We start from the raw sequence: 13,010 nt of genomic DNA, 5'->3' as shown, positions 1-13,010 counted from the left end.
TTTCATTTGAAGGAAGTTCTGCCCCATTTCTCCAATTAAAAACAGTAAATCATATATGTTCTAACCTCTTAAGGTCTCAGCATAAATGTAAAATGTCTGGAATGGTGATTTAATATGGGTTCAGTTTCAGCTGCAATTGTACACATTGGTGTGTGAAGTTGGAGACTTGCACTTGTTTCTCAGGGATCAAAATTGATTTTCCTCCATCAGCCAAGAGGCATGAGGAGTTGCAACAATGAATGTTTCAGCCAGCAAGTTAAAAGCGTAATGGCTACTTAGAGCAAAGTATTGTCACAACAGGGAAGGGAGAAAAAGTTAAGTCTTCTGCCAGCTAAGCATCCTTCAGTACCGTATTTTTAAGGAAATCACAGGCTCATTGAAGTACTGAGTATTCATGAATATAACCCAATATGAAAGGGTCTTCCTAGTTTGAAAGCAAAGGTCACTTTTTTCCTGGTGGTTACAAAGCTTGGGCATGTGAACAAAAACATTCATGGCTGTGATCCAGAAACATACAGTAAGCTTCATAAATAAATGAAAACACCATCCTGGGATTTATTTTGGAAAAAGGGGCATTAGCAGTCTAGTTGAAATAGCTACCTCTGGTGTACAGATATCGTTGTTCAAATTAGAAGCCTTACTAGCTGGTTGTCTGTTTATCTTGACCCACTTACTGAAATAACCTCTAAGAGCAAGAGTTAATGGGAGATTTGGTACACTGTTGAACCGCTCACGCAACAGTGAGCTTTTATCAGTAATAGACTGAAATGCTAGACTGAAATTACTCAACTTGTGGGCATCTTACTGAAATAGAAAGATAGAACTGATCACTGAAGAACATCTGATCAAAGTTCACTTATGATTTTAATTTTTTTTCTTTTTCTGTACACATACCCTACTAGACAGTTGCCATATATATTTTTGGAATAAATAATTTTAAACACACCATATGAATATCAAACTGGCTATTTGACTCAGTGCTGCATTACTTTGACACCTTGAACTATTTTTTTTTCCATATATTTAAGCAGTGACTAGTTTTAGAAAAGCTTTTATCTGGTCTCATTACTCATGTCCACTGTGATCTGTTATGTAGGTGTCTCTTACACCTCACCTCCTTAGATGCAATATCTTTCTTTGTTTTTTTCTTCTTCCCAAGCAGCAATTTTCTTGACTCTGCATCAGACCTTCAGAGTCCTTTTTTTCCCATTCCTTGAACTCACAAGAACATTTCAGACTTCATCTGTGTGCTCATCTCTGTCTGCTCAGCTCCCACTGGACTTTTGTACAAACACATTGCTGCTTAGGTTAAAACTAGCCTACCATCTGGAACAGTTCTCTAGTGTCCTGTGCTTCTTCAGTTCTTACCCATTTCTCCTAATCCCCTTCACACTCTCCTTACCATGTCTTTTGTTGTAAGGCTTATATCATTTTTGTTTCTGTTACTAAACTTTATCACCACATTTCTAGCCAATATTCTAAAAATGCCTTTTTTTTAAAATATGAACTATGCTATTCAGAATGAAAATAATGCTCTGGCCTGGTGAATCTGAGAGATTATTAAAAAATGCTAAATGCAAGATGTCAGGTTCTTTTCAAAGTAGTTTACAACAAACATGTGATCCTTCAGCCTGGTTTAAATTGCTCAGAAGTCCTCCCTTCTTAACTGTAGCTGTCTTATACTCAATTTTGCAAGCCAGAATGATGTTCCTGTGCATTCTTCCAGTTTTGCTGTATTCTTTTTTTTTCTTTTTTTGACTGTGCTGCTTTATTGTTTGAGACATTCAAATGAACATCATCCTCCTTTGATTCCTGGGAATGCAACTAGAATGAAGCACACTACACTATATGTTTTCTGTAGTTTGTCACATCTGGCTTCATACTTGGAACCTCCACTGGTTCCATCATGAATATATCCAAGAGGCTGTGAATGTTTGACTCTGTGCTCCTAGCTGATGCTGTGCACCTGCAACAACTCTTACTCCTGCCCTGAATCCTCCTGCCAGCCCAGCACTGGAGTCCCCACACAGCTCTGCCAGTGCACTTCGCTCCTGCCCTGCCCTGAAGCACTCCCTGCTCTTTCAGTCCTGTCTTTCTTCTTAACCTACTTTTTCCATTCCCAGGATTGCCTGTTCTCACTGCTTCCTTCTGAATTTCTGTTAAGAAACCCAAGTCCAAAAACATGAAGCTGTGGCCTGCTCTTGAGCAGTGACTATCATCTTTTACAATGCAAGGTGATTTATTTTTAAAAAGAGAAGCTTTACTTTTAAACATGAATTTTCCTGAACTGTAATTTAAAGCAAAATGAGGCTCCTGGTCTTCAGAGATGAGGAGACACATCAACACTGTTACCATATAAAATGGTGCTTGTGAGATGCTTCCTCTGAATATGAACACTGGAGGCGCCCTTTGGCATCCCAGCACGCTGGGCATGATTGTTTGGACTGATTCTTTGTGTTGGCTCACAGGAGGATGTTCTTCTGTAGGAAAAGAGGAACCTTTTTCCATCATTTCTTTTTGAGGCAGAGAAGTGGAGTCTAATCTCTGCCTCATGGGCCAATGAGCTCTACTCCTCTTTCAGCCTTGCAGCTAACTCATACAGATTTGACAACTAATTATATGCGAGTATTATATATTACACACATTATTTTTACATACAGTGTATTTTGCTTATTTTAATGTGTACCTACAGATACTTATGTACAATTGTATGTTTCAAATGATGGAGAAGTGCAGTAGTCAGTGGATTCTCTCTGCACTTTGTACTTGCTTTTGCTGTGATAACTGCAACCAAGAGTTGTAGCAAAAATTCACTGTCTGTGAATTTGGTTCAGGGCAAGAAAATACAGCTTTTGAAAATTACTAGCATGTGTATCAGTTAACCTGGAAGGATCACCTACGATTTGTACAAAGCAAATTTGTCTAAGTGGGGCCTAACACTAAGTTGGAACAGAAGGTGTTTCTCCACTGAATTACTGAGAGCTTCAGGTATTTCTCTGTGTCCCTCTGATTCTTAACAGTTGTTCATGGCCATCTGGCATTGCTTTCTTTCAGAGATTAGGAAAGTCTGAGCTGAGGTTTAAGAAAGCTTATAGTATTTAATTGTGTGGCTAGGATGATGATTTACACTGAATTCATCCTAAGTGCATAATATGTTTTGCAAAGGGACTGGATGGACAGCTACAAATGTTAATTGATTTAGTTTGCCTTCAAGAATATTTATGTGCAAACATGCGGAGATTGCAAAGTAGCCGATATTGCTCTGCAGAAGAAATAAAGTATTGATTTTTGCTCCTACAGATAGCAGCTAAATTGTCAAAGAAGGTAATTACTAAATATAAACATTAGAGTGTATGTCTTTCTGTAGGAGATTTCACTTCATTGTTATTAGAGGAAAGGATTACAATAATTATTTTCACAAAATGTATCAGAAAATATTACTGGTTAGAAAAAGAAGTTCTGTGAGACATGATTTAAAAAAAATCACTCATGAAATGAGCCTTTTGTGTGGTCTTAAAATGGAATTTTTGAAGTCACTGGCATGAGATACCAAAAAGTTACTAGGGAACTTTGCAAGCAGTCAATGGTCATGGTTACATTTTGTCTTGTTCTATTAATTTAACTTAGGTTAATGAGTCTGCATACAGAAGCATTCATAGTAGACATCCTGATGGTTTTTACTATTGCTTAATTTTAATATAAAATGCATTTTACTAGGAGCTATATAGCAAGATTATTAAGTCTGATCTTATGTGTTTCAAGAAGAGCTGAGGAAAAGCTAAGCATAGTCAAGAAAATCCTTCATGAAGTTTATTTTTTAAAAGTTTCTAATTTTAAACAACTAAAGAAATCTGATAAGAATAATCCCTGTGTATTAATGTTACAATTAAAAGCAGAAGTTATAAGCAGAAGTTACAGTTTATTCAAAGTGGAGTCAAATATACAAATACAGTTATTTAATATTTACTTTCAAAGTAAATTTTCTACTAGCATATTCCTTTTACTGAAACATAAGTTTAGAAGAGAAAAACATGGTCTGGAAACGTGCTGGTCCAGCAGGAGCAGCAAAATCAAATACAGCAAATTTTTCCCTAATGCTCTCTAATTACAATAATGGATAAAGACTGTTGCTCCTGGATAATATTTTTCTGCTTTAATTATTGGTGCAATTTAATCTTAGAGTAGAAGTAATTAATACTTCTTTCTGTAGATTAAAACCAATATTGTGCATTTATCAATGAGCATAAAGACAGTAGTAGAGCAGCCATGCAGGCCACTTATACTCAAGTCTCAGATCATACTAAAAGAGAGGGAGCATGTCCATTCTCTGGGTCTGGCTGCTATCAAAGCTCTTAGTACTGTAAAGCAGCTAACAACTTTAGAATGGTTTGCATAAGGTAATCCATACTTATTTATGCCAAACTGGAATAAATAATATAATGCACTGTTTAGTTTGAAGTACAAAGCTTGAATGCCTAACTGAACCTGTTGGATGGACAGTTAAATCATGTGAAGAGACTTTGTCCCTACAAATAACTGAAAATTAATCTCTGAGGTTTAAAAGGGGTGGACAGTTTGTCCTCTAAATCAGAACAAAATTGCTAACGACAAACAGCTTTGGAAAGGACACACATTAAATTTCTCTCTCTTTTGTTGCCCTCCCGCTGGCTGCATTATCTGATAGTCTCCATTTTCTCACACAGGGGATAATGACAAAGAGAGACAGTCAGTGACCCTGGGATGCTTGTCTCTTGACATAATAGTGATATTTACTTCTGTTGTATTTTCACTCTAATGACATAAGTGTGGTGACTAGTTGTGGTACAATCCTGTGAAAATAAGAGTATCTAAAAACATCCAACCAACCAAAAACAAACAGAAAAATCCCAAACAAACAACCCCTCCCCCCAACCAAAAAAAAAACCCACATCAAAAACTGAAGAGAAACCAGCAAGACAGTGAATTCTGGAAAAGCTAGTGTTTTCAGTGACATTAGCTGGAGAATTCTTGTTTTTTCTGATAAGGATTTGAGAAGTTGTGAAAAGATCCCAGCTATTAGTTTTAGTTTCCTATCCAAGTGGTATTGCACTGTTGGTGTCCCTATGGAAACATGCACCTCGGTGGGGGAGAACTATTAGAAAAACATTTTAGTATGACAGTGTTTTGGCTGGGAGGAGAAGGAAAGGTAATACTGAGTTCAAACAGTGTGGTGTCCTAATAAATGTGGGGTAAATTAAGTCCATTTGTAACCAGCATGATGACATTACAGAATAATATTAAAACATTATTGGAGACCTGAGACTAGTTTTAATTTAAAATATTGAGGTTTGCTTGAGAGCTGAGTTAACACTGATTAATCCAGGTGATAAGGGCCTCAAACCTCGTTTTAGGGTCTAAGCTATTGCAGCTTCAAGGACAAGACATGAGATTCAGCATTTTTTGCAATGTTCCTTTCACTAACTACTCTTTGCTAACACTATATTTTATTTAGGTTGTTTTGGTTTTATTTTTTAAACTGCGGGGGATTTTTAAATTATTTTGGTTTTCCTTCAGTGTGGAAGTGTTTTAATTCTAGCTGTAGGTAGGTGTGAGAGCCATTTGTGTCTGTTATTTTGGATAAACAACGAGTTGATTCATCACTCAGGCAGACTTGTACACAACTGTTGTAATGTGGCCTGTTGGGCATTTGTTCATTTGTTCATGAGGAGGTTTATGGTCATTGAAGGGGAGAAGCACAGTAAGAATTTCAAGTTGGAAAACAAATTCCTCCCCTCCAGTTCTCCCTGCACCCTTGTACTCCCAGACTTAAATCTTTCTTTAAAACATATGACTCAGGTTCTGTTCCTCATATCCTTTGAGGATGTGAGGATGACATTAAACAAATTTCTTCAGCCTTCTATGTCTCAACTCCCCTAACTTTAAAAACAAGAATGTGTCAAATTTCCATAAAGCAATGACTTATTGTCAGTTTTGAATAAGGGTAATAACAGTGATATTTCCTACTTAATTCTGCATTCCTAGACCCATTTAAGTAAGCCACTTGGTAGGGCCTTGGTTAGCAGGGTCCCTTTTTGTCTGCTCCTGCTACCCCCAGGTAAGTAGGTTTCCAAGAGGCCCATCTAAAGGGGTATAATCTTTCTTATGTGAGTAGAGGATGAGCTTGTAACTCCATTATCTGGCTGTTCAAGGAGGCATCTAATTTGTTTATTTAAACACTGCTGACACAGGGCAAGACCTGGGTAGAAAAGATGGGAGAATGTATTCTAGTTTTTGGAAATTAAAGTGTGGTTTGTTAGGGTTTTGCTGTACACACAGTTGGGATGTTTCTAATGGGTAGCCAAGTCACCACAGGTATTATGGAATACTGTAGGTCCTCTGTTTTGTAATATGTAAAATTACCCAGCCTTTCAGCAACTTATGAAAAGTGTGAACAAAAGGAAGAATTCTGCTGTTTATGTTGGGCTTTGCTTTAAATATCTTGCAGAATTAAATAAACCACACTTCCCAAACAAATGGAAGGGACTTTGTATGGCTGAAGGTGTGTTATTAGATAGTAAATGTTTGTTGAATCTATTGGGGACTTCTCACATGAAACTTAATAGTTTTAATACCACTTTATAGAAATTACTGCAGACACTGAACTGAAAACCATTTCAGAACTTTCTGACACAAATTACCTTTAAATCAACTCAAATCTCCATTTAGCTTGGTCCCTTGCTGCTTAGGAGCAACTTAAATTGCTTAATTTATTCAGCATAGATAATTGAACTTCCAGTTGTTTGGAAATGTGACTGGAATGATTGTTCTTTCCTGCTGCCTTTAATGAGCTGGGCCAAAGTTCACATGGCTATCCGAACCTTCTTCATTTAACTACTGCATCCAGTATGGCAAGGATTGTGAACATTCATGGGATTTGCTGCCAGTCTGAATTTTAGAGGTCATCTACAGCTCATCTTCAATACTGTCTCCCAAAACTTGGCACCCTGGCCAGTGGCTTTGTCACTGCAGGTAATGCAGCCAGGGCTGGGCTCTCCACAGGGTTACAGAACATCCAGCACTGTTTGTCATCATCCCTCATCAAGCCACAGACAAGCCCCTACAGTCTTAGTGAGCACAGGAAGACTAGTTTGCCATTTCTTTCATTTCTTTCTTTGCTTCCTTGTGTTTGCTATGTTTTTGTTGTTAAGTGTAGGAGATGAGAATTAACTTTTCAGAATCAAAATAATTAATAATGTTTGAAAATGTTGCTTTAGTAGGGAAAGAACTCTGTACCCATGGATTCTATTGAATCTATTTGGTCCTCATTTCAAGCTCCTTTTGCTAATCCTTTCTTCTGACTGCTGGGTGAAAACCCCTTATTACTGTTTCTAATCAATGCTGCAGGGATAGTTTTGAAGATACATTTAACTAGTCTTTACTGTCTTTCTTCCCATATAACACTGGCAAGTCATGAAGCATCAGAGATTGAATTTGTATCTCTTTTATTTCTTTTGTGGATTTCCCCATACTTCTGTTTTATGTGCATTCTGGTACAATTTGTACTGCTGTAGGTACAAATTATAGGTGTGCAGTAGAAAGTGATCACATTATAGTTGATTCTTAAAAGTGTATGACATGTATTGAGAGTTGCTGCAAGGAATAAAAAACAGCAGAAACTGTTAGGCTAATCATCTGTTACAGAATTATTAATTTCTAACACTGTATTGAGTTGTGACTGATAAGTACTTTCTTTTTACTAAAATAAGCAGGGTTTAATGTTTTGAATTTTTTTAATGATGAAGAAGACTGAAGCAAGACAATAATGGGCTATGGATGAAGATAAGATTATGAACAATAAGATTATGACTATAAGCTGTAGGTTTTATCAGCTTAACAAATTACCAGTCATTAACAGAGATGCATTAGTTGCTTGTGTGCACATTTCTACCATGTTGTGGATGTACTGCAAAGCAGGTTAATGTAAACCATGCAGTTTACTCTGCAAATAATGTATGGAGTGGTTAACAGTGGAAGCAGTTAACTGGGAATAATTCCATCATATATTGTTGTGTCTCTATACCACAACATACAATCACTGAGGCAAAAATAAAACAGAGAGTAAAGAATTTGCATTGTACTAGTCAATCAAATTTCCTCAATGTGCTGTCTTAGAGAATTGGAATTTACTAGGAGGACAGCTTTTGAATTAGAGGTTTGTTCTTTTAGGCTTCTTTAATTGATGTATTAAGCACACTTTGTTTTAAATGGTGCTTCTGAATACTTACATTTTGTTAGTAGCTGTGTCACTGCTGAGAAGCGTGGATTCTTCACAAGACTCCTTTCTTCTTCTTTATTGTCTTGGAGAGTTTCCAACTAGTTATGCTCATGAGCAGGTAAGAGAGGTGTCTATGAATTGATTGTAATTCAGAAATGTAAACATCTATTTTTGTCCTGTTTCATAGTAGTTTTAAACTGAATTGATGGTTAAGAATCTTATTATCCTTTACTTCTGTGCCCATCCCCCACTTTTTACCTTTCATCAAGTTTTTGCTGTGTTCCAAAGTTTCCCTTTTTCTTTTGCATTGTCCTCTGGATGCAGAGACACAGTTAAATTAGAAAAAAATAAACTTTATGCTCTCAATTGCTCTTTCCTTAGAGTTTCAATTGCCCCCTCTTCTCCATTTTCACTGCTTTAAGGAATTGATATTACATCTGTTGTTGTAATCCCAGAGTGCCTTAGGGCCACTTAATGTATTTATCCTCTTGACACCCTGTAAGTATGGGCTGTGCTTTTATCCTCCTGATACAGATGGAAAGCTGAGACACCAAAACAAAGGGAAATAACAAAGAGAGAGATATGAATTAAATCCCCAAACCCCCAAGTGATGTACAGTGCATCCACTGACTGACGCCCACCCCATCCCTGAGCGGTGATTGATGGCTCCTGGCTGACTCCCTGCAGTTGATGTACTGAGCATGGCATTCTATGCTATGGAACATCCCTTTGGCCAGTCCTGCCCACGCTCCTTCCCAGCTTCTTCTGTACCTCCTAGGTGGCAGAACATGAGACCTTGAAGTGTCCTTGACTCAAGGTAGGCAGAGCTCAGCAACAGGTGTGAGGCACTGGCACAGATTGCCCAGGTGGATTCCCCATCCTTGGAGATGTTCGAGGCCAGGTTGGGGCTTTGAGCAGCCTGGTCTAGTGGAAGTTTCCCTGCCCATGGCAGTGTGTATGGAATTAGATGATCTTTAAGGTCCCTTCCAACCCAAGGTATTCTGTAATTCTGTTACCAATGTTATTCTTATGCCAAATCCAAAACACAGCACTGTACCAGCTACTAGGAAGAAACTAACTCTATCCCAGTCAAAACCAGGACAGAAGTCCAGTCCACGTGCAGCAAACTTCAGCATGGAGAGGCTTGTGTTGGGATCTGTATGGCAGTGCCCACGAACTCAGAAATCCTGCAGATCACTTCTCTCAAGCTTGGGTGTCTGCAGCAGTCCTCCTGCACTTTCATTGCCAGATTAGCTTGGGCAGAGACAGCTTAAATCTGTCTATATCCATGGTGTAGATGTGTCCTTCTAAGATACTTGTACAAAGTTAAACTGAAATTGAATCTGGATCCCTGAAGTCCCTGCTAAGTGTCTTAAGCAACCGACCATCTGTTATGTGCCATTTGCCTTCTGAGAGACTTCAGAGCCAAGCCACCCCAGAACTCCACATGCTCGTGCAGCGTTGTCTGCAGGCACAGAACTGACAGGTTTAGGACTGGTACAGCATCCTTTTATTTGGCTGTGTACTCCAGAGGTTTGGCATCATGCCACTGACATCCAGAGGTACCTAGAGGAGTGGAAGTTTTCTCATGTCACAACATAAACCTTAAACCTCCCCACCCCCTGCAAAGTGTCACGGGGTAAACTGAAGGTCTCTTAGGATTGTAATCCAGTGGATAACAGTCAAGGTGAAGACTTGGCTGTGGGATATCTCTACTGATTTCATTGTAATATTTCTTCATGACTCCAAACCAGCAAATAAAGTGAACAATGAACAAGTAACCCAACACTGGATTTAACACTTAGAGAAGGTAGAGTTGTTGCATGGCTGGCAGTAGGATTTCTTCCTACTTTCCCTAGCCCCTCAAGCCACATGTTAGTCTTGTAGTGCCTGAGCAATGTTTGTGCTGACAGCTTTTTCAGCATGTGGAATGTAGAGAGAACTCTCAGGTGGGATCTCTCTTTGTGCTCTCAGCATCTGGGAGGATGTTGGGATGTCTTTCAGTGCAACGTTGGTTTTGTGTCTTACAGGATGCAGTCTAAAATGCAGATTGCTGGAGTTAGATTTGCTCCTGGTTTGATATTTTTGTGTTTGTTTAGGCTTTTTTTAGGTGTTAGCTACCCTCTTAATAGAATATGCCTGTGGAGGTGGCTATGATGTACGATGTTGGTGTGATAGAGCTGTCTGTTACTTTGACAGGTTGGAATCCCGTTTTCTTTGGTAATTTGAGTTTGTCCTTCTGCTTTTAGGTAGAAGTGGAACCTGACACTGTTGCTGGATTTTGTTCTTGTTTTGTCTCCTAGTCTGTTCGTCCATTTACAGCTTAATTGAAATAAATAATTGTTGTGCTTCATGATTTAGTAGGTATTAGTGGTAAGGTTCACCTTATTAGTGTAGGATTTTCATGGTTCTGTTTTGAGTATTTAAATTCATGATCCAAATAAACCGTAGTGGAGTTACAATTTAATACTTCAATGTTCGACTTCTGGTATATTGAGTTATCTCCCATTCATGAAGCTCAAATGCAAAATTGGATATACTGGATCACACCAAAAGTTTGTGTATCTTGCCTTTCAAAGTATATGATAAAAATGCTTAATAGAGACTAAAGGAATTGAATGAATTCATGGAACTCCTTACAGCCATTTATCCAAAATTCTCTGGCAGAAAGTCTACTTATATAATTAAATATTCTGTGAAAGGGCATTTCCTTTAAGGTCTTGTGCTTGCAAATTTCAGTAGAGGCTGACAGTTATTCTGAAAAACAGTAAACCATCCTCCATTGCCTTGTCATTACTATTTTTTAAATTTTTTATTTTATTACTGGAATGGAAAGAAAAATCAGAAAAAATCAAATTTGAAATTAGCTTACGGCAAAAGTAGTGTTTAGCAATGCATACAGCATAACATATGTTTAGATCATGGAGTCATAGGAAAACCTCTTGGTTAGTAGGAACCTCTAGAGAACATCTGGTCCAACATTCTGTTGAAGGGAAATCCTTAGTTTGTGTTACCCAGGGCCCTGTCAAACTCAGCACTGAGTATTCATAGCAAGAGAAATGCCAGCATTTCTCTTGGTAATCTATTCCAGTGTTTGTTTTCAATTAGTTTAGTTTGTTTTCAGTTTTTCTTATATCTATGCCAAAATTTTCTGTGAAGTAACCTGCATTCATTATTTGTCTTGGTGGAACAATGCAGGATGGTGTTCAATTTCTTGCGCTGGGATGACCAAGCCTGGATAGTCCAAGTGTGATCTGACAAGTGCTGCCTAGAGTGGAATAATCCCATCTCTTGATCTGCAGGATACAGTCTTGCCAATGCTGCCCTAGGCTATATTTAAATGCTTGCACTAATATTTCTGTAGTTCTGTGGCGCAGCTTTTAACATCAAGTTTAGAGTGGCAGCATGCGCAGAGCTCTGTATAGAGTTCTGTGAGATGGAGAAGCTCTGTTGTGAGGACAGATTTTCTTCCTCACTTCTGAGCATTTGCACTCACTACATTGCTGCAATTAGACACTCATCCTTTTATTGTTTTTCCCTCTGGACTGCCTTCCCTGGCAAGCCTCCCCTGAAGTACACTTCAGCTAAACCACTTCTCTTTCTTCAAGCTATTCAGCAATTTTTGTTGCCCATCCTGCAACTCTGTCCCTGTAGGTCATGCTCAGTTTTAAACTCCATCTAGCTTGAAGGTGCAGTTGGCACAAGTGCTGACAAGAACAGAAACATTGATCTTATCACTCCTCCGTCCAAGTGGCCGCAGTGTGTGATTGTGTTCTCTGGTACAGAGTATTGATTTTATGCGTTGCTATATGTGTTACACAGCTTCACAGTATTATCAGAACTGCTGACTGCTTCTTTTTTGTTCCATGTTTCTGGCCCGTTTAGGGCTCCTGCAGCCCATCTACTGTTTGTGTTCTCTGTTATGTTCATTCTCATTAACTGAGTGTATATCTCAGAATAATGAGATTTTAGGAGTTCATGATCTTTACCAGCAGGGTTGGGAATGGGGCAGGTTAATGATTGTGGGGTTTTGTTTTGTTTGGATTTCTTTAAAAAATGAAAAAGCTATTTTTTTGGTGCATTCTCATGAGTGGCATTTCTTAAAATGATATTTTATATTTTAGACTCACATTGAGGGAGTCTGGGCAACAGCTAAATCTTGAAAGCAATATGCTTGTATGAAAAATAGTCTGTAAAAATAGTGTTGTTCTTTTAAAAACGTTTTATTGAAGTGCAGACTGCATGACAGCTCTGAGTGTTTCCCAACAGTGTATCTGTTCTGACATGTGTCCTAGTTTTAGACCTTTTCCAAGTTCATGAATGCATTTTCTTCAGAGGGCTGTATTAAAGCCCAGCAGTATTTCTTTCAGGATACTTCATCTTGCTTGTCCTCCCAGAACAGGCTGGGATCAAGCATGTTTCCACACAGTTCTGGAACGTCCGAGAATGCAGGTTTCTCACTTAAAAGCTTCTGCAGCTGTGTGTGAGCAGTAATAAATGGTTGACACAAGCCTCTGGGGACAGCTTTAAATGGGTGAACTGTTCCCTGTTCCAGCCGTCTCAGGGATTTTTTTCCCCACTGGTTGGATGCTGTGCTATGAGCCTGACCCAATCCTTAGTGACAGCTTGTCGGGCTGATTAATGCAGACTCCAGAGAATAGCTCTTTGCTCTCTGATTGATTCATTTTACCAATAGAACTCACATTCCTGTAGTGTGAATAATAAACAAGTGATTTAATGAGTACTCCCCAACCTA

General features: G+C 38.5%; 1 protein-coding gene across 6 annotated transcripts in view; it reads left to right on the top strand.

Annotated features, from left to right (window-relative positions):
• TSPAN9 (tetraspanin 9) overlaps positions 1 to 13,010 on the top strand; it is a 170,393-nt gene that overhangs the window by 78,926 nt on the left and 78,457 nt on the right. The window lies entirely within an intron of this gene.

Source organism: Zonotrichia albicollis, chromosome 2 (assembly GCF_047830755.1).
Source record: "Zonotrichia albicollis isolate bZonAlb1 chromosome 2, bZonAlb1.hap1, whole genome shotgun sequence".
NCBI classification, from domain to species: domain Eukaryota; kingdom Metazoa; phylum Chordata; class Aves; order Passeriformes; family Passerellidae; genus Zonotrichia; species Zonotrichia albicollis.
Note: the sequence above shows the minus strand (reverse complement) of the source record. Positions and strands in the feature narration are given on the sequence as shown.